We start from the raw sequence: 24,699 nt of genomic DNA on the forward strand, positions 1-24,699 counted from the left end.
GATATACTTCTTAAAAACACATATATCTTCATATATACGGAAAGACTATGACATGTCTGCAGGTCTAGATTTTACATCTAGCCTGATTGTTATCAGTAATTAATATAAATATTAATTACCTGTTTCGTGGTTCCTTTCTTGCAGCTGACGGGGGTATATGTCACGTTCACCTTTTCACCGGGCATCAGTCATCTGTAAAAAAAGACACAGGTATGATAACATGTTCCTGATACATGCTACAGACGCTAATATAAATAACACTCTAGGGCCAGAACTACTTAACTCAGGAATTATGGAAAAAGGAGTGGAAAAAGGAACTTAAAATATAATGTATATTTTTGTAAAATATTTTATCTAAATGTTTTATATAATATACAACAGTTAATCAAGTAGTGGTAATGTTGGCCTCTGTACACTCCTCTGTTATCCATGTACACTCCTCTACACCCCTCTGTCACCCATGTACACTCCTCTACACCCCTCTGTCACCCATGGACACTCCTCTACACCCCTCTGTCACCCATGTACACTCCTCTACAACCCTCTGTCACCCATGTACACCCCTCTACACCCATATGTTACCCATTTACACTCCTCCGTCACCCATGTACACTCCTCTACACCCCTCTATCACCAATGTACACCCCTACACCCTTCTGTTATCCATGTATACTACTCTGCACTCCTCTGTCACCCACATACACTCCTCTACACCCCCAACACCTCTCTGTCACCAATGTACACCACTCTGTCACCCCCTACGCCCCCTTTCACCCACTTACACCCATCTATCACTCATATACACTCCTCTAAACCACTCTGCCACCCAAGTACACATCTTGACACCCCCAACACACCTCTGTCACCTATGTACACCCTTCTATCACCCAGTACACCCCTCTTTCACGCCCTACGTCCCCCTGTCACCCATGTACACTACTCTACGATCCTCTGTCACCCATGTACACTCCTCTACACCCCTTTGTCACCCATGTACACTCCTCTACACCGCTCTGTCACCCATGTACACCCCTCTACACCCATCTGTTACCCATTTACACTCCTCTACGCTCCTCCTTTACCCATGTACACTCCTCTACACCCCTCTATCACCAATGTACACCCCTACACCCTTCTGTTATCCATGTATACTACTCTGCGCTCCTCTGTCACCCACGTACACTCCTCTACACCCCCAACACCTCTCTATCACCAATGTACACCACTCTATCACCCCCTATGCCCCCTTTCACCCATTTACACCCATCTATCACTCATATACACTGCTCTAAACCACTCTGCCACCCATGTACACACCTCTACACCCCCAACACCCCTCTGTCACCTATGTACACCACTCTATCACCCCGTACACCCCTCTTTCAACCCCCTACGTCCCCCTGTCACCCATGTATACTCCTCTGTTACCCATGTACACTCCTCTACGCTCCTCTGTCACCCATGTACACTCCTCTACACCACTCTGTCACCCATGTACACTCCTCTACACTCCTCTGTTACCATGTACACTCCTCTATGCTCCCCTATCACCCATGTACACTCCTCTACACACCCAACACCTCTGTCACCCATGTACACCCCTCTGTCACCCCCTACGCCCCCTGTCACCCATGTACACAAATCTATCACACATGTACACTCCTCTAAACCACTCTGCCACCCATGTACACTCCTCAACACTCCTGTTACCTATGTTCACCTTTCTGCTACCTTTTTGCTCGTCAACTTTGGAATGTTCCTAATCTCTGTACCTGAGATATGGTTGTGTTATATATAAAGATGTCCATAGAAGATATACTTAGTAAAAACACATATATCTTCATGTATACGGGAAAGACTATGACATGTCTGCAGGTCTAAATTTTACATCTAGCCTGATTGTTATCAGTAATTAATATAAATATTAATTACCTGTTTTGTGGTTCCTTTCTCGCAGCTGACGGGGGTATATGTCACGTTCACCTTTTCACTGGTCATCAGTCATCTGTAAAAAAAGACACAGGTATGATAACATGTTCCTGATACATGCTACAGACGCTAATATATATATAACACTCTAGGGCCAGAACTACTTAACTCAGGAATTATGGAAAAAGGAGTGGAAAAAGGAACTTAAAATATAATGTATATTTTTGTAAAATATTTTATCTAAATGTTTTATATAATATACAACAGTTAATCAAGTAATGGTGATGTAGGCCTCTGTACACTCCTCTACACTCCTCTGTTACCCATGTACACTCCTCTACACCCCTCTGTCACCCATGTACACTCCTCCACACCCCTCTGTCACCCATGTACACTCCTCTACACCCCTCTGTTACACATGTTCACTCCTCTACACCGCTCTGTCAACCATGTACACTCCTCTACACCCATCTGTTACCCATTGACACTCCTCTAAGCTCCTCCGTCACCCATGTAGACCCCTCTAAACCCCTCTATCACCATTGTACACCCCTAAACCCTTCTGTTATCCATGTATACTACTCTGCGCTCCTCTGTCACCCACGTACACTAATCTACGCCCCCAACACCTCTCTGTCACCAATGTACACCACTCTGTCACCCCCCTATGCCCCCTTTCACCCATTTACACCCATCTATCACTCATATACACTCCTCTAAACCACTCTGCCACCCATGTACACATCTCTACATCCTCAACACACCTCTGTCACCTACGTACACCCTTCTATCACCCCGTACACCCCTCTTTCAACCCCTACATCCCCCTGTCACCCATGTACACTACTCTACGATCCTCTGTCACCCATGTACACTACTCTACACCCCTCTGTCACCCATGTACACTCCTCTACACCCCTTTGTCACCCATGTACACCCCTCTACACCCATCTTTTACCCATTTACACTCCTCTAAGCTCCTAAGTCACCCATGTACACTCCTCTACACCCTTCTATCACCAATGTACACCCCTACACCCTTCTGTTATCCATGTATACTACTCTGCGCTCCTCTGTCACCCACGTACACTCCTCTACACCCCAAACACCTCTCTGTCACCAATATACACCACTCTGTCACCCCCTACGCCCCCTTTCAACCATTTACACCCATCTATCACTCATATACACTCCTCTGAACCACTCTGCCACCCATGTACACACCTCTACACCGCCAACACCCCTCTGTCACCTATGTACACCCCTCTATCACCCCATACACCCCTCTTTCACCCCCTACGTCCCCTTGTCACCCATGTACACTACTCTTTGATCCTATGTCACCCATGTACACTCCTCTACACTCCTCTGACACCACTCCTCTGTTACCATGTACACTCCTCTACGCTCCTCTATCACCCATGTACACTCCTCTACACACCCAACACCTCTCTGTCACCAATATACACCACTCTGTCACCCCCTACGCCCCCTTTCACCCATTTACACCCATCTATCACTCATATACACTCCTCTGAACCACTCTGCCACCCATGTACACACCTCTACACCGCCAACACCCCTCTGTCACCTATGTACACCCGTCTATCACCCCATACACCCCTCTTTCACCCCCTACGTCCCCTTGTCACCCATGTACACTACTCTTTGATCCTATGTCACCCATGTACACTCCTCTACACCCCTCTGACACCACTCCTCTGTTACCATGTACACTCCTCTACGCTCCTCTATCACCCATGTACACTCCTCTACACACCCAACACCTCTCTGTCACCCATGTACACCCCTCTGTCACTCCCTATGCCTACTGTCACCCATGTACCCCCATCTATCACCCATGTACACTCCTCGACACTCCTGTTACCCATGTTCACCTTTCTGCTACCTTTTTACTCGTCAACTTTAGAATGTTCCTAATCTCTGTACCTGAGATATGGTTGTGTTATATATAAAGCTGTCCATAGACGATATACTTATTAAAAACACATATATCTTCATGTATACGGGAAAGACTATGACATGTCTGCAGGTCTAGATTTGACATCTAGCCTGATTGTTATCAGTAATTAATATAAATATTAATTATCTGTTTCGTGGTTCCTTTCTTGCAGCTGACGGGGGAATATGTCACGTTCACCTTTTCACAGGGCATCAGTCCTCTGTAAAAAAGACACAGGTATGATAACATGTTCCTGATACATGCTACAGACGCTAATATATATATAACACTCTAGGGCCAGAACTACTTATCTCAGGAATTATAGAAAAAGGAGTGAAAAAAGGAACTTAAAATATAATGTATATTTTTGTAAAATATTTTATCTAAATGTTTTATAGAATATACAACAGTTAATCAAGTAATGGTAATGTAGGCCTCTGTACACTCCTCTTCACTCCTCTGTTACCCATGTACACTCCTCTACACCCCTCTGTCACCCATGTACACTCCTCTACACCCCTCTGTCACCCATGTACACTCCTCTACACCCCTCTGTCACCCATGTACACTCCTCTACACCCCTCTGTCACCCATGTACACTCCTCTACACCCCTCTGTCACCCATGTACACTCCTCTACACCGCTCTGTCACCCATGTACACCCCTCTACACCCATCTGTTACCCATTTACACTCCTCTAAGCTCCCCGTCACCCATGTACACTCCTCTACACCCTTCTATCGCCAATGTACACCCCTACACCCTTCTGTTATCCATGTATACTACTCTGCGCTCCTCTGCCACCCACATACACTCCTCTACACCCCCAACACCTCTCTGTCACCAATGTAAACCACTCTGTCACCCCCTACGCCCACTTTCACCCATTTACACCCATCTATCACTCATATACACTCCTCTAAACCACTCTGCCACCCATGTACACATCTCTACACCCCCAACACCCCTCTGTCACCTACGTACACCCTTCTATCACCCCGTACACCACTCTTTCAACCCCTACGTCCCCCTGTCACCCATGTACACTACTCGACGATCCTCTGTCACCCTTGTACACTCCTCTACACCCCTCTGTCACCCATGTACACTCCTCTGCACCCCTTTGTCACCCATGTACACCCCTCTACACCCATCTGTTACCCATTTACACTCCTCTAAGCTCCTCCGTCACCCATGTACACTCCTCTACACCCTTCTATCACCAATGTACACCCCTACACCCTTCTGTTATCCATGTATACTACTCTGCGCTCCTCTGTCACCCACTTACACTCCTCTACACCCCAAACACCTCTCTTTCACCAATATACACCACTCTGTCACCCCCTACGCCCCCTTTCACCCATTAACACCCATCTATCATTCATATACACTCCTCTGAACCACTCTGCCACCCATGAACACACCTCTACACCCCCAACACCCCTCTGTCACCTATGTACACCCCTCTATCACCCCGTACACCCCTCTTTCACCCCCTACGCCCCCTTTCACCCATTTACACCCATCTATCACTCATATACACTCCTCTAAACCACTCTGCCACCCAAGTACACATCTCTACACCCCCAACACACCTCTGTCACCTATGTACACCCTTCTATCACCCCGTACACCCCTCTTTCACCCCCTACGTCCCCCTGTCACCCATGTACACTACTCTACGATCCTCTGTCACCCATGTACACTCCTCTACACCCCTCTGACACCACTCCTCTGTTACCATGTACACTCCTCTACGCTCCTCTATCACCCATGTACACTCCTCTACACACCCAACACCTCTCTGTCACCCATGTACACCCCTCTGTCACTCCCTACGCCCACTGTCACCCATGTACCCCCATCTATCACCCATGTACAAACCTCGACACTCCTGTTACCCATGTTCACCTTTCTGCTACCTTTTTACTCGTCAACTTTAGAATGTTCCTAATCTCTGTACCTGAGATATGGTTGTGTTATATATAAAGCTGTCCATAGACAATATGCTTATTAAAAACACATATATCTTCATGTATACGGGAAAGACTATGACATGTCTGCAGGTCTAGATTTTACATCTAGCCTGATTGTTATCAGTAATTAATATAAATATTAATTACCTGTTTCGTGGTTCCTTTCTTGCAGCTGACGGGGGAATATGTCACATTCACCTTTTCACAGGGCATCAGTCCTCTGTAAAAAAGACACAGGTATGATAACATGTTCCTGATACATGCTACAGATGCTAATATATATAACACTCTAGGGCCAGAACTACTTATTTCAGGAATTATAGAAAAAGGAGTGAAAAAAGGAACTTAAAATATAATGTATATTTTTGTAAAATATTTTATCTAAATCTTTTATATAATATACAACAGTTAATCAAGTAATGGTAATGTAGGCCTCTGTACACTCCTCTTCACTCCTCTGTTACCCATGTACACTCCTCTACACCCCTCTGTCACCCATATACACTCCTCTACACCCCTCTGTCACCCATGTACACTCCTCTACACCCCTCTGTCACTAATGTACACTCCTTTACACCGCTCTGTCACCCATGTACAACCCTCTACACCCATCTGTTACCCATTTACACTCCTCTAAGCTCCCCGTCACCCATGTACACTCCTCTACACCCCTCTATCACCAATGTACACCCCTACACCCTTCTGTTATCCATGTATACTACTCTGCGCTCCTCTGCCACCCACATACACTCCTCTACACCCCCAACACCTCTCTGTCACCAATGTACACCACTCTGTCACCCCCTACGCCCACTTTCACCCATTTACACCCATCTATCACTCATATACACTCCTCTAAACCACTCTGCCACCCATGTACACATCTCTACACCCCCAACACCCCTCTGTCACCTACGTACACCCTTCTATCACCCCGTACACCCCTCTTTCAACCCCTACGTCCCCCTGTCACCCATGTACACTACTTTACGATCCTCTGTCACCCATGTACACTACTCTACACCCCTCTGTCACCCATGTACACTCCTCTACACCCCTTTGTCACTCATGTACACCCCTCTACACCCATCTTTTACCCATTTACACTCCTCTAAGCTCCTCCGTCACCCATGTACACTCCTCTACACCCTTCTATCACCAATGTACACCCCTACACCCTTCTGTTATCCATGTATACTACTCTGCGCTCCTCTGTCACCCACGTACACTCCTCTACACCCCAAACACCTCTCTGTCACCAATATACACCACTCTGTCACCCCCTACGCCCCCTTTCACCCATTTACACCCATCTATCACTCATATACACTCCTCTGAACCACTCTGCCACCCATGTACACACCTCTACACAGCCAACACCCCTCTGTCACCTATGTACACCCCTCTATCACCCCATACACCCCTCTTTCACCCCCTACGTCCCCTTGTCACCCATGTACACTACTCTTTGATCCTATGTCACCCATGTACACTCCTCTACACTCCTCTGACACCACTCCTCTGTTACCATGTACACTCCTCTACGCTCCTCTATCACCCATGTACACTCCTCTACACACCCAACACCTCTCTGTCACCCATGTGCACCCCTCTGTCACTCCCTACACCCACTGTCGCCCATGTACACCCATCTATCACCCATGTACACTCCTCGACACTCCTGTTACCCATGTTCACCTTTCTGCTAACTTTTTACTCGTCAACTTTGGAATGTTCCTAATCTCTGTACCTGAGATATGGTTGTGTTATATATACAGCTGTCCATAGACGATATACTTATTAAAAACACATATATCTTCATGTATACGGGAAAGACTATGACATGTCTGCAGGTCTAGATTTTACATCTAGCCTGATTGTTATCAGTAATTAATATAAATATTAATTATCTGTTTCGTGGTTCCTTTCTTGCAGCTGACGGGGGTATGTGACACGTTCACCTTTTCACCGGGCATCAGTCCTCTGTAAAAAAGACACAGGTATGATAACATGTTCCTGATACATGCTACAGACGCTAATATATATAACACTCTAGGAACAGAACTACTTATCTCAGGAATTATGGAAAAAGGAGTGGAAAAAGGAACTTAAAATATAATGTGTATTTTTGTAAAATATTTTATCTAAATGTTTTATATAATATACAACAGTTAATCAAGTAATGTTAATGTAGGCCTCTGTACACTCCTATACACTCCTCTGTTACCCATGAACACTCCTCTACACCCCTCTGTCACCCATGTACATTCCTCTACACCCCTCTGTCACCCATGTACACTCCTCTACACCCCTCTGTCACCCATGTACACTCCTCTACACCGCTCTGTCACCCATGTACACACCTCTACACCCATCTGTTACCCATGTACACTCCTCTAAGCTCTTCCGTCACCCATGTACACTCCTCTACACCCTTCTATCACCAATGTACACCCCTACACCCTTCTGTTATCCATGTATACTACTCTGCGCTCCTCTGTCACCCACGTACACTCCTCTACACCCCCAACACCTCTCTGTCACCAATATACACCACTCTGTCACCCCCTACGCCCCCTTTCACCCATTTACACCCATCTATCACTCATATACACTCCTCTGAACCACTCTGCCACCCATGTACACACCTCTACACAGCCAACACCCCTCTGTCACCTATGTACACCCCTCTATCACCCCATACACCCCTCTTTCACCCCCTACGTCCCCTTGTCACCCATGTACACTACTCTTTGATCCTATGTCACCCATGTACACTCCTCTACACTCCTCTGACACCACTCCTCTGTTACCATGTACACTCCTCTACGCTCCTCTATCACCCATGTACACTCCTCTACACACCCAACACCTCTCTGTCACCCATGTGCACCCCTCTGTCACTCCCTACGCCCACTGTCGCCCATGTACACCCATCTATCACCCATGTACACTCCTCGACACTCCTGTTACCCATGTTCACCTTTCTGCTAACTTTTTACTCGTCAACTTTGGAATGTTCCTAATCTCTGTACCTGAGATATGGTTGTGTTATATATACAGCTGTCCATAGACGATATACTTATTAAAAACACATATATCTTCATGTATACGGGAAAGACTATGACATGTCTGCAGGTCTAGATTTTACATCTAGCCTGATTGTTATCAGTAATTAATATAAATATTAATTATCTGTTTCGTGGTTCCTTTCTTGCAGCTGACGGGGGTATGTGACACGTTCACCTTTTCACCGGGCATCAGTCCTCTGTAAAAAAGACACAGGTATGATAACATGTTCCTGATACATGCTACAGACGCTAATATATATAACACTCTAGGAACAGAACTACTTATCTCAGGAATTATGGAAAAAGGAGTGGAAAAAGGAACTTAAAATATAATGTGTATTTTTGTAAAATATTTTATCTAAATGTTTTATATAATATACAACAGTTAATCAAGTAATGTTAATGTAGGCCTCTGTACACTCCTATACACTCCTCTGTTACCCATGAACACTCCTCTACACCCCTCTGTCACCCATGTACATTCCTCTACACCCCTCTGTCACCCATGTACACTCCTCTACACCCCTCTGTCACCCATGTACACTCCTCTACACCGCTCTGTCACCCATGTACACACCTCTACACCCATCTGTTACCCATGTACACTCCTCTAAGCTCTTCCGTCACCCATGTACACTCCTCTACACCCTTCTATCACCAATGTACACCCCTACACCCTTCTGTTATCCATGTATACTACTCTGCGCTCCTCTGTCACCCACGTACACTCCTCTACACCCCCAACACCTCTCTGTCACCAATGTACACCACTCTATCACCCCCTACGCCCCCTTTCACCCATTTACACCCATCTATCACTCATATACACTGCTCTAAACCACTCTGCCACCCATGTACACACCTCTACACCCCCAACACCCCTCTGTCACATATGTACACCACTCTATCACCCCGTACACCCCTCTTTCAACCCCCTACGTCCCCCTGTCACCCATGTATACTCCTCTGTTACCCATGTACACTCCTCTACGCTCCTCTGTCACCCATGTACACTCCTCTACACCACTCTGTCACCCATGTACACCCCTCTACACCCATCTGTTACCCATTTACACTCCTCTAAGCTCCTCCGTCACCCATGTACACTCCTCTACACCCCTCTATCACCAATGTACACCCCTACACTCTTCTGTTATCCATGTATACTACTCTGCGCTCCTCTGTCACCCACGTACACTCCTCTACACCCCCAACACCTCTCTGTCACCAATGTACACCACTCTGTCACCCCCTACGCCGCCTTTCATCCATTTACACCCATCTATCACTCATATACACTCCTCTGAACCACTCTGCCACCCATTTACACACCTCTACACCCCCAACACCCCTCTGTCACCTATGTACACCCCTCTATCACCCCGTACACCCCTCTTTCACCCCCTACGTCCCCCTGTCACCCATGTATACTCCTCTGTTACCCATGTACACTCCTCTACGCTCCTCTGTCACCCATGTACACTCCTCTACACCCCTCTGACACCCATGTACACTCCTCTACACTCCTCTGTTACCATGTACACTCCTCTATGCTCCCCTATCACCCATGTACACTCCTCTACACACCCATTACCTCTGTCACCCATGTACACCCCTCTGTCACCCCCTACGCCCCCTGTCACCCATGTACACAAATCTATCACCCATGTACACTCCTCTAAACCACTCTGCCACCCATGTACACTCCTCAACACTCCTGTTACCCATGTTCACCTTTCTGCTACCTTTTTGCTCGTCAACTTTGGAATGTTCCTAATCTCTGTACCTGAGATATGGTTGTGTTATATATAAAGATGTCCATAGACGATATACTTAGTAAAAACACATATATCTTCATGTATACGGGAAAGACTATGACATGTCTGCAGGTCTAAATTTTACATCTAGCCTGATTGTTATCAGTAATTAATATAAATATTAATTACCTGTTTTGTGGTTCCTTTCTCGCAGCTGACGGGGGTATATGTCACGTTCACCTTTTCACTGGTCATCAGTCATCTGTAAAAAAAGACACAGGTATGATAACATGTTCCTGATACATGCTACAGACGCTAATATATATATAACACTCTAGGGCCAGAACTACTTAACTCAGGAATTATGGAAAAAGGAGTGGAAAAAGGAACTTAAAATATAATGTATATTTTTGTAAAATATTTTATCTAAATGTTTTATATAATATACAACAGTTAATCAAGTAATGGTGATGTAGGCCTCTGTACACTCCTCTACACTCCTCTGTTACCCATGTACACTCCTCTACACCCCTCTGTCACCAATGTACACTCCTCTACACCCCTCTGTCACCCATGTACACTCCTCTACACCCCTCTGTTACACATGTTCACTCCTCTTCACCGCTCTGTCAACCATGTACACCCCTCTACACCCATCTGTTACCCATTGACACTCCTCTAAGCTCCTCCGTCACCCATGTACACTCCTCTAAACCCCTCTATCACCATTGTACACCCCTAAAAACTTCTTTTATCAATGTATACTACTCTGCGCTCCTCTGTCACCCACGTACACTAATCTACACCCCCAACACCTCTCTGTCACCAATGTACACCACTCTGTCACCCCCCTATGCCCCCTTTCACCCATTTACACCCATCTATCACTCATATACACTCCTCTAAACCACTCTGCCACCCATGTACACATCTCTACATCCCCAACACACCTCTTTCGCCTATGTACACCCTTCTATCACCCCGTACAACCCTCTTTAACCCCCTACGTCCCCCTGTCACCCATGTACGCTACTCTACGATCCTCTGTCACCCATGTACACTCCTCTACACCCCCAACACCCCTCTGTCACCTATGTACACCCCTCTATCACCCCTTACACCCCTCTTTCACCCCCTACGTCCCCCTGTCACCCATGTATACTCCTCTGTTACCCATTTACACTCCTCTACGCTCCTCTGTCACCCATGTACACTCCTCTACACCCCTCTCACACCCATGTACACTCCTCTACACTCCTGCTACCCATGTTCACCTTTCTGCTACCTTTATACTCGCCAACTTTGGAATGTTCCTAATCTCTGTACCTGAGATATGGTTGTGTTATATATAAAGCTGTCCATAGACGATATACTTATTAAAAACACATATATCTTCATGTATACGAGAAAGACTATGACATGTCTGCAGGTCTAGATTTTACATCTAGCCTGATGTTATCAGTAATTAATATAAATATTAATTACCTGTTTCGTGGTTCCTTTCTTGCAGCTGACGGGGTGTATGACACGTTCACCTTTTCACCGGGCATCAGTCCTCTGTAAAAAAGACACAGGTTTGATAACATGTTCCTGATACATGCTACAGACGCTAATATATATAACACTCTAGGGCCGGAACTACTTATCTCAGGAATTATGGAAAAAGGAGTGGAAAAAGGAACTTAAACTATAATATATATTTTCGTTAAATATTTTATATAATATACAACAGTTAATCAAGTAATGGTAATGTAGTTCTCTGTACACTCCTCTACACTCCTCTGTTACCCATGTACACTCCTCTACACCCCTCTGTCACCCATGTACACTCCTCTACACCCCTCTGTCACCCATGTACACCCCTCTACACCCATCTGTTACCCATTTACACTCCTCTACGCTCCTCCGTCACCCATGTACACTATTCTACACCCCTCTGTCACCAATGTACACCCCTACACCCTTCTGTTATCTATGTATATTACTCTGCGCTACTCTGTCACCCACGTACACTCCTCTACACCCCCAACACCTCTCTGTCACCAATGTACACCACTCTGTCACCCCCTACGCCCCCTTTCACCCATTTACACCCATCTATCACTCATATACACTCCTCTTAACCACTCTGCCACCCATGTACACATCCTTACACCCCCAACACACCTCAGTCACCCATGTACACCCCTCTGTCACCCCATACACCCCCTGTCACCCATGTACACCCATCTATCACCCATTTACACTCCTCTAAACCACTCTGCCACCCATGTTCACTCCTCAACACTCATGTTACCCATGTTCACCTTTCTGCTACCTTTTTACCCGTCCACTTTGGTATGGGTTCCCTGCGAAAATAGTTTTTTCCAAGGGGTGCCCCGAGGCGAAAAAGTTTGGGAAACACTGGTCTAAAGTAAACTTCTATTAAATATTGAAAAAGGGGATTCCTACAAATAAAAAACAGAGAATAAGGATCATGAATGTTCCTAATCTCTGTACCTGAGATATGGTTGTGTTATATATAAAGCTGTCCATAGACGATATACTTATTAAAAACACATATATCTTCATCGATACGGGAAAGACTATGACATGTCTGCAGGTCTAGATTTTACATCTAGCCTGATTGTTATCAGTAATTAATATAAATATTAATTACCTGTTTCGTGGTTCCTTTCTTGCAGCTGACGGGGTATATGACACGTTCACCTTTTCACCGGGCATCAGTCCTCTGTAAAAAAGACACAGGTTTGATAACATGTTCCTGATACATGCTACAGACGCTAATATATATAACACTCTAGGGCCGGAACTACTTATCTCAGGAATTATGGAAAAAGGAGTGGAAAAAGGAACTTAAAATATAATATATATTTTCGTAAAATATTTTATATAATATACAACAGTTAATCAAGTAATGGTAATGTAGTCCTCTGTACACTCCTCTACACTCCTCTGTTACCCATGTACACTCCTCTACACCCATCTGTCACCCATGTACACTCCTCTACACCCCTCTGTCACCCATGTACACCCCTCTACAACCATCTGTTACCCATTTACACTCCTCTACGCTCCTCCGTCACCCATGTACACTCCTCTACACCCCTCTATCACCAATGTACACCCCTACACCCTTCTGTTAGCCATGTATACTACTCTGCACTCCTCTGTCACCCACATACACTCCTCTACACCCCAAACACCTCTCTGTCACCAATGTACACCACTCTGACACCCCCTAGGCCCCCTTTCACCCATTTACACCCATCTATCACTCATATACACTCCTCTAAACCACTCTGCCACCCATGTACACATCTCTACACCCCCAACACCCCTCTGTCACCTATGTACACCCTTCTAAAACCCCGTACACCCCTCTTTCACCCCCTACGTCACCCTGTCACCCATGTACACTACTCTACGATCCTCCGTCACCAATGTACACTCCTCTACACCCCTCTGACACCCATGTACACTCCTCTACACTCCTCTGTTACCATGTACACTACTATACGCTCCTCTATCACATCTCTACACCCCCAACACCCCTCTGTCACCTATGTACACCCTTCTATCACCCCGTACACCCCTCTTTCACCCCCTACGTCCCCCTGTCACCCATGTACACTACTCTACGATCCTCTGTCACCCATGTACACTCCTCTACACTCCTCTGTTACCATGTACACTCCTCTACGCTCCTCTATCACCCATGTACACTCCTCTACACACCCAACACCTCTGTCACCCATGTACACCCCTGTGTCACCCCCTATGCCCCCTGTCTCCCATGTACACCCATCTATCACCCATGTACACTCCTCTAAACCACTCTGCCACCCATGTACACTCCTCGACACTCCTGTTACCCATGTTCCCCTTTGTGCTACCTTTTTACTCGTCAACTTTGGAATGTTCCAAATCTCTGTACCTGAGATATGGTTGTGTTATATATAAAGCTGTCCATAGACGATATACTTATTAAAAACACATATATCTTCATGTATACGGGAAAGACTATGACATGTCTGCAGGTCTAGATTTTACATCTAGCCTGATTGTTATCAGTAATTAATATAAATATTAATTACCTGTTTCGTGGTTCCTTTCTTGCAGCTAACGGGGGTATACGTCACGTTGACCTTTTCACCGGGCATCAGTCATCTGTAAAAAAAGACACAGGTATGATAACATGTTCCTGATACATGCTACAGACACTAATATATATAACACTCTAGGGCCAGAACTACTTAACTCAGGAATTATGGAAAAAGGACTGGAAAAAGGAACTTAAAATATAATGAATATTTTAGTAAAATATTTTATCTAAATGTTTTATATAATATACAACAGTTAATCAAGTAATGGAAATATAGGCCTCTGTACACTCCTCTACACTCCCCTGTTACCCATGTACACTCCTCTATACCCCTCTGTCACCCATGTACGCTCCTCTACACTCCTTTATCACCCATGTACACTCCTCTACACCCCTCTGTCACCCATGTACACTCCTCTACACCCCTCTGTCACCCATGTACACCCCTCTACACCCATCTGTTACACATTTACACTCCTCTAAGCTCCTCCGTCACCCATGTACACTCCTCTACACCCCTCTATCACCAATGTACACCCCTACACCCTTCTGTTATCCATGTATACTACTCTGTGCTCCTCTGTCACCCACATACACTCCTCTACACCCCCAACACCTATCTGTCACCAATGTACACCACTCTGTCACCCCCTACGCCCCCTTTCACCCATTTACACCCATCTATCACTCATATACACTCCTCTGAACCACTCTACCACCCATGTACACACCTCTACACCCCCAACACCCCTCTATCACCCCGTACACCCCTCTTTCACCCCCTACGTCCCCCTGTCACCCATGTACACTCCTCTGTTACCCATGAACACTCCTCTACGCTCCTCTGTCACCCATGTACACTCCTCTACACCCCTCTGACACCCATGTACACTCCTCTACACTCCTCTGTTACCATGTACACTCCTCTATGCTCCCCTATTTTCCATGTACACTCCTCTACACACCCAACACCTCTGTCACCCATGTACACCCCTCTGTCACCCCCTACGTCCCCTGTCACCCATGTACATCCATCTATCACCCATGTACACTTCTCTAAACCACTCTGCCACCCATGTACACTCCTCGACACTCCTGTTACCCATGTTCACCTTTCTGCTACCTTTTTACTCGTCAACTTTGGAATGTTCCTAATCTCTTTACCTGAGATATGGTTGTGTTATATATAAAGCTGTCCATAGACGATATACTTATTAAAAACACATATATCTTCATGTATACGGGAAAGACTATGACATGTCTGCAGGTCTAGATTTAACAATCTAGGGCCAAAACTACTTATCTCAGGAATTATGGAAAAAGGAGTGGAAAAAGGAACTTAAAATATAATGCATATTTTGGTAAAATATTTTAACTAAATGTTTTCTATAATATACAATAGTTAATCAAGTAACGGTAATGTAGGCCTCTGTACACTCCTCTGTTACCCATGTACACTCTTCTACACCCCTCTGTCACCCATTTACACTCATCTACACCCCTCTGTCACCCATGTACACTCCTCTACACCCCTCTGTCACACATGTACACTCCTCTACACCACTCTGTCAACCATGTACACCCCTTTACACCCATCTGTTACCCATTGACACTCCTCTAAGCTCCTCCGTCACCCATGTACACTCCTCTACACCCCTCTATCACCATTGTACACCCCTACACCCTTGTTGTCCATGTATACTACTCTGCGCTCCTCTGTCACCCACGTACACTCCTCTACACCCCCAACACCTCTCTGTCACCAATGTACACCACTCTGTCACCCCCATACGCCCCCTTTCACCCATTAACACCCATCTATCACTCATATACACTCCTCTAAACCACTCTGCCACCCATGTACACATCTCTACACCCCCAACACCCCTCTGTCACCTATGTACACCCTTCTATCACCCCGTACACCCCTCTTTCACCCCCTACGTCCCCCTGTCACCCATGTAGACTACTCTACGATCCTCTGTCACCCATGTACACTCCTCTACACCCTCAACACCCCTCTGTCACCTATGTACACCCCTCAATCACCCCTTACAACCCTTTTTCACCCCCTACGTCCCCCTGTCACCCATGTATACTCCTCTGTTACCCATGTACACTCCTCTACGCTCCTCTGTCACCCATGTACACTCCTCTACACCCCTCTGACGCCCATGTACACTCCTCTACACTCCTCTGTTGCCATGTAAACTCCCCTATGCTCCTCTATCACCCATGTACACTCCTCTACACACCCAACACCTCTGTCACACATGTACACCCCTCTGTCACACCCTACACCCCCTGTCACCCATGTACACCCATCTATCACCCAAGTACACTCCTCTAAACCACTCTGCCACCCATGTACACTCCTCAACACTCCAGTTATCCATGTTCCCCTTTCTGCTACTTTTTTACTAGTCAACTTTGGAATGTTCCTAATCTCTGTACCTGAGATATGGTTGTGTTATATAAGAAGCTGTCCATAGACGATATACTTATTAAAAACACATATATCTTCATGTATACGGGAAAGACTATGACATGTCTGCAGGTCTAGATTTTACATCTAGCCTGATTGTTATCAGTAATTAATATAAATATTAATTACCTGTTTCGTGGTTCCTTTCTTGCAGCTGACGGGGGTATATGTCACGTTCACCTTTTCACCGGGCATCAGTCCTCTGTAAAAAAGACACAGGTATGATAACATGTTCCTGATACATGCTACAGACGCTAATATATATAACACTCTAGGGCCAGAACTACTTAACTCAGGAATTATGGAAAAAGGAGTGGAAAAAGGAACTTAAAATATAATGTATATTTTTGTAAAATATTTTATCTAACTGTTTTATATAATATACAACAGTTAATCAAGCAATGGTACTGTAGGCCTCTGTACACTCCTCTACACTCCTCTGTTACCCATGTACACTCCTCTATACCCCTCTGTCACTCATGTACGCTCCTCTACCCTCCTTTGTCACCCATGTACACTCCTCTACACCCCTCTGTCACCCATGTACACTCCTCTACACCGCTCTGTCACCCATGTACTCTCCTCTACACCCATCTGTTACCCATTTACACTCCTCTAAGCTCCTCCGTCACCCATGTACACTCCTCTACACCCTTCCATCACCAATGTACACCCCTACACCCTTCTGTTATCCATGTATATTACTCTGCGCTCCCCTGTCACCCACGTACACTCCTCTACACCCCCAACACCTCTCTGTCACCAATGTACACCACTCTGTCACCCCCTACGCCCCCTTTCACCCATTTACACCCATCTATCACTCATATACACTCCTCTAAACCACTCTGCCACCCATGTACACATCTCTACATCCCCAACACCCCTCTGTCACCTACGTACACCCTTCTATCACCCCGTACACCCCTCTTTCAGCCCCTACGTCCCCCTGTCACCCATGTACACTACTCTACGATCCTCTGCCACCCATGTACACTCCTCTACACCCCTCTGTCACCCATGTCCAATCCTCTACACCCCTCTGTCACCCATGTACACCCCTCTACACCCATCTGTTACCCATTTACACTCCTCTAAGCTCCTCCGTCACCCATGTTCACTCCTCTACACCCTTCTATCACCAATGTACACCCCTACACCCTTCTGTTATCCATGTATACTACTCTGCTCTCCTCTGTCACCCACGTACACTCCTCTACACCCCCAACACCTCTCTGTCACCATTGTACACCACTCTGTCACCCCCTTTCACCCATTTACACCCATCTATCACTCATATACACTCCTCTAAACCACTCTGCCACCCATGTACACATCTCTACACCCCCAACACCCCTCTGTCACCTATGTACCCCCTTCTATCACCCCGTACACCCCTCTTTCACCCCCTACGTCCCCCTGTTACCCATGTACACTATTCTATGATCCTCTGTCACCCATGTACACTCCTCTACACCCCTCTGTCACCCATGTACACTCATCTACAGCCCTCTGTAACCCATGTACACTCCTCTACACCCCTCTGTCACCCATGTACAACCCTCTACACCCATCTGTTACCCATTTACACTCCTCTAAGCTCCTCCGTCACCCATGTGCACTCCTCTACACCCCTCTATCACCAATGTACACCCCTACACCCTTCTGTTATCCATGTATACTACTCTGCGCTCCTCTGTCACCCACGTACACTCCTCTACACCCCCAACACCTCTCTGTCACCAATGTACACCACTCTGTCACCCCCTACGCCCCCTTTCACCCATTTACATCCATCTATCACTCATATACACTCCTCTGAACCACTCTGCCACCCATGTACACACCTCTACACCCCCAACACCCCTCTGTCACCTATGTACAGCCCTCTATCACCCCGTACACCCCTCTTCCACCCCCTACGTCCCCCTGTCACCCATGTACACTCCTCTGTTACCCATGTACACTCCTCTATGCTCCCCTATTACCCATGTACACTCCTCTACACACCCAACACCTCTGTCACCCATGTACACCCCTCTGTCACCACTTACGCCCCCTGTCACCCATGTACACCCATCTATCACCCATGTACACTCCTCTAAACCACTCTGCTACCCATGTACACTCCTCGACACTGCTGTTACCAATGTTCCCCTTTCTGCTACCTTTTTAATCATCAACTTTGGAATGTTCCTAATATCTGTACCTGAGATATGGTTGTGTTATATAAGAAGCTGTCCATAGACGATATACTTATTAAAAACACATATATCTTCATGTATACGGGAAAGACTATGACATGTCTGCAGGTCTAGATTTTACATCTAGCCTGATTGTTATCAGTAACTAATATAAATATTAATTACCTGTTTCGTGGTTCCTTTCTTGCAGCTGACGGGGGTATATGTCACGTTCACCTTTTCACCGGGCATCAGTCATCTGTAAAAAAAGACACAGGTATGATAACATGTTCCTGATATATGCTACAGACGCTAATATATATAACACTCTAGAGCCAGAACTGCTTAACTCAGGAATTATGGAAAAAGGAGTGGAAAAAGGAACTTAAAATATAATGTATATTTTTGTAAAATATTTTATCTAAATGTTTTATATAATATACAACAGTTAATCAAGTAATGGTAATGTAGGCCTCTGTACACTTCTCTACACTCCTCTGTTACCCATGTACACTCCTCAACACCCCTCTGTCACCCATGTACGCTCCTCTACACCCCTCTGTCACCCATGTACACTCCTCTACACCCCTCTGTCACCCATGTACACTCCTCTACACCCCTCTGTCACCCATGTACACCCCTCTACACCCATCTGTTACCCATTTACACTCCTCTAAGCTCCTCCGTCACCCATGTACACTCCTCTACACCCTTCTATCACCAATGTACACCCCTACACCCTTCTGTTATCCATGTATACTGCTCTGCGCTCCTCTGTCACCCACGTACACTCCTCTACATCCCCAACACCTCTCTGTCACCAATGTACACCACTCTTTCACCCCCTTCGCCCCCTGTCACCCATTTACACCCATCTATCACTCATATACACTCCTCTAAACCACTCTGCCACCCATGTACACATCTCTACACCCCCAACACCCCTCTTTCACCTATGTACACCCTTCTATCACCCCGTACACCCCTCTTTCACCCCCTATGTCCCCTTGTCACCCATGTACACTACTCTATGATCCTCTGTCACCCATGTACACTCCTCTACACCCCTCTGTCACCCATGTACACTCCTCTACACCCCTCTGTCACCCATGTACACTCCTCTACACCGCTCTGTCACCCATGTACACCCCTCTACACCCATCTGTTACCCATTTACACTCCTCTAAGCTCCTCTGTCACCCATGTACACCCCTCTGTCACTCCCTACGCCCACTGTTACCCATGTACACCCATCTATCACCCATGTACACTCCTCGACACTCCTGTTACCCATGTTCACCTTTCTGCTACCTTTTTACTCGTCAACTTTGGAATGCTCCTAATCTCTGTACCTGAGATATGCTTGTGTTATATATAAAGCTGTCCATAGACGATATACTTATTAAAAACACATAAATCTTCATGTATACGGGAAAGACTATGACATGTCTGCAGGTCTAGATTTTACATCTAGCCTGATTGTTATCAGTAAGTAATATAAATATTAATTACCTGTTTCGTGGTTCCTTTCTTGCAGCTGACGGGGGTATATGTCACGTTCATCTTTTCACCGGGCATCAGTCATCTGTAAAAAAGACACAGGTATGATAACATGTTCCTGATACATGCTACAGACGCTAATATATATAACACTCTAGGGCCAGAACTACTTATCTCAGGAATTATGCAAAAAGGAGTGGAAAAAGAAACTTTAAATATAATGTATATTTTTGTAAAATATTTTATCTAAATGTTTTATATAATAAACAACAGTTAATCAAGTAATGGTAATGTAGGGCTCTGTACACTCCTCTTCACTCCTCTGTTACCCATGTACACTCCTCTACACCCCTCTGTCATCCATGTACACTCCTCCACACCCCTCTGTCACCCATGTACACTCCTCTACACCCCTCTGTCACCCATGTACACTCCTCTACACCGCTTTGTCACCCATGTACACCCCTCTACACCCATCTGTTACCCATTTACACTCCTCTAAGCTCCTCCGTCACCCATGTACACTCCTCTACACCCTTCTATCACCAATGTACACCCCTACACCCTTCTGTTATCCATGTATACTACTCTGCGCTCCTCTGTCACCCACCTACACTCCTCTAAACCCCCAACATCTCTCTGTCACCAATGTACACCACTCTGTCACCCCTACGCCCCCTTTCACCCATTTACACCCATCTATCACTCATATACACTCCTCTAAACCACTCTGCCACCCATGTACACATCTCTACACCCCCAACACCCCTCTGTCACCTACGTACACCCTTCTATCACCCCGTACACCCCTCTTTCACCCCCTACGTCCCCCTGTCACCCATGTGCACTACTCTACGATCCTCTGTCACCCATGTACACTCCTCTACACCCCTCTGTCACCCATGTACACCCCTCTACACCCATCTGTTACCCATTTACACTCCTCTAAGCTCCTCCGTCAACCATGTACACTCCTCTACACCCTGCTATCACCAATGTACACCCCTACACCCTTCTGTTATCCATGTATACTACTCTGCGCTCCTCTGTCACCCACGTACACTCCTCTACACCCCGAACACCTCTTTGTCACCAATGTACACCACTCTGTCACCACCTACGCCCCCTTTCACCCATTTACACCCATCTATCACTCATATACACTCTTCTAAACCACTCTGCCACCCATGTACACCCCTCTACACCCATCTGTTACCCATTTACACTCCTCTAAGCTCCTCCGTCACCCATGTACACTCCTCTACACCCTGCTATCACCAATGTACACCCCTACACCCTTCTGTTATTCATGTATACTACTCTGCGCTCCTCTGTCACCCACGTACACTCCTCTACACCCCGAACACCTCTTTGTCACCAATGTACACCACTCTGTCACCCCCTACGCCCCCTTTCACCCATTTACACCCATCTATCACTCATATACACTCCTCTAAACCACTCTGCCACCCATGTACACATCTCTACACCCCCAACACCCCTCTGTCACCTACGTACACCCTTCTATCACCCCGTACACCCCTCTTTCACCCCCTACGTCCCCCTGTCACCCATGTGCACTACTCTACGATCCTCTGTCACCCATGTACACTCCTCTACACCCCTCTGTCACCCATGTACACTCCTCTACACCCCTCTGTCACCCATGTACACCCCTCTACACCCATCTGTTACCCATTTACACTCCTCTAAGCTCCTCCGTCAACCATGTACACTCCTCTACACCCTGCTATCACCAATGTACACCCCTACACCCTTCTGTTATCCATGTATACTACTCTGCGCTCCTCTGTCACCCACGTACACTCCTCTACACCCCGAACACCTCTTTGTCACCAATGTACACCACTCTGTCACCACCTACGCCCCCTTTCACCCATTTACACCCATCTATCACTCATATACACTCTTCTAAACCACTCTGCCACCCATGTACACCCCTCTACACCCATCTGTTACCCATTTACACTCCTCTAAGCTCCTCCGTCACCCATGTACACTCCTCTACACCCTACTATCACCAATGTACACCCCTACACCCTTCTGTTATTCATGTATACTACTCTGCGCTCCTCTGTCACCCACGTACACTCCTCTACACCCCGAACACCTCTTTGTCACCAATGTACACCACTCTGTCACCCCCTACGCCCCCTTTCACCCATTTACACCCATCTATCACTCATATACACTCCTCTAAACCACTATGCCACCCATGTACACATCTCTACACCCCCAACACTCCTCTGTCACCTGTGTACACCCTTTTATCACCCCGTACACCCCTATTTCACCCCCTACGTCCCCCTGTCACAAATGTACACTACTCTATGATCCTCTGTCACCCATGTACACTCCTCTACACCCCTCTGTCACCCATGAACACTCCTCTACACCCCTCTGTCACCCATGTACACTCCTCTACACCCCTCTGTCACCCATGTACACCCCTCTACACCCATCTGTTACCCATTTACACTTTTCCGTCACCCATGTACACTCCTCTACACCCCTCTATCACCAATGTACACCCCTACACCCTTCTGTTATCCATGTATACTACTCTGCACTCCTCTGTCACCCACATACACTCCTCTACACCCCCAACACCTCTCTGTCACCAATGTACACCACTCTGTCACCCCCTAGGCCCCCTTTCACCCATTTACACTCATCTATCACTCATATACACTCCTCTGAACCACTCTGCCACCAATGTACACACCTCTACACCCCCAACACCCCTCTGTCACCTATGTACACCCCTCTATCACCCCGTACACCCCTCTTTTACCCCCTACGTCCCCCTGTCACCCATGTACACTCCTCTGTTACCGATGTACACTCCTCTACGCTCCTCTGTCACCCATGTACACTCCTCTACACCCCTCTGACACCCATGTACACTCCTCTACACTCCTCTGTTACCATGTACACTCCTCTATGCTCCCCTATTACCCATGTACACTCCTCTACACACCCAACACCTCTGTCACCCATGTACACCCCTCTGTCACCCCCTACGCCCCTTGTCACCCATGTACACCCATCTATCACTCATGTACACTCCTCTAAACCACTCTGCCACCCATGTACACTCCTCGACACTGCTGTTACCAATGTTCCCCTTTCTGCTACCTTTTTACTCATCAACTTTGGAATGTTCCTAATCTCTGTACCTGAGATATGGTTGTCTTATATATAAAGCTGTCCATAGACGATATACTTATTAAAAACACATATATCTTCATGTATACGGGAAAGACTATGACATGTCTGCAGGTCTAGATTTTACATCTAGCCTGATTGTGATCAGTAATTAATATAAATATTAATTACCTGTTTCGTGGTTCCTTTCTTGCAGCTGACGGGGGTATTTGTCACGTTCACCTTTTTACCGGGCATCAGTCATCTGTAAAAAAAAGACACAGGTATGATAACATGTTCCTGATACATGCTACAGACGCTAATATATATATAACACTCTAGGGCCAGAACTACTTAACTCAGGAATTATGGAAAAAGGAGTGGAAAAAGGAACTTAAAATATAATGTATATTTTTGTAAAATATTTTATCTAAATGTTTTATATAATATACAACAGTTAATCAAGTAATGGTAATGTAGGCCTCTGTACACTCCTCTGTTACCCATGTACACTCCTCTACACCCCTCTGTCACCCATGTACACTCCTCTACACACCTC

At 46.2% G+C, this 24,699-nt stretch overlaps 1 protein-coding gene and 1 long non-coding RNA gene across 2 annotated transcripts in view; both read left to right on the plus strand.

Moving 5' to 3' along the window:
* Positions 1–24,699, plus strand: part of LOC130275504 (DNA-directed RNA polymerase II subunit RPB1-like) — an 88,220-nt gene that overhangs the window by 14,359 nt on the left and 49,162 nt on the right. The window lies entirely within an intron of this gene.
* LOC130275507 (uncharacterized) lies at positions 10,923–14,861 on the plus strand. The gene is made up of 3 exons (XR_008844804.1): positions 10,923–10,979; positions 12,210–12,273; positions 14,822–14,861. It is a non-coding gene; the product is annotated as an uncharacterized LOC130275507 (long non-coding RNA).

Source organism: Hyla sarda, chromosome 6, assembly GCF_029499605.1.
Source record: "Hyla sarda isolate aHylSar1 chromosome 6, aHylSar1.hap1, whole genome shotgun sequence".
NCBI lineage: Eukaryota > Metazoa > Chordata > Amphibia > Anura > Hylidae > Hyla > Hyla sarda.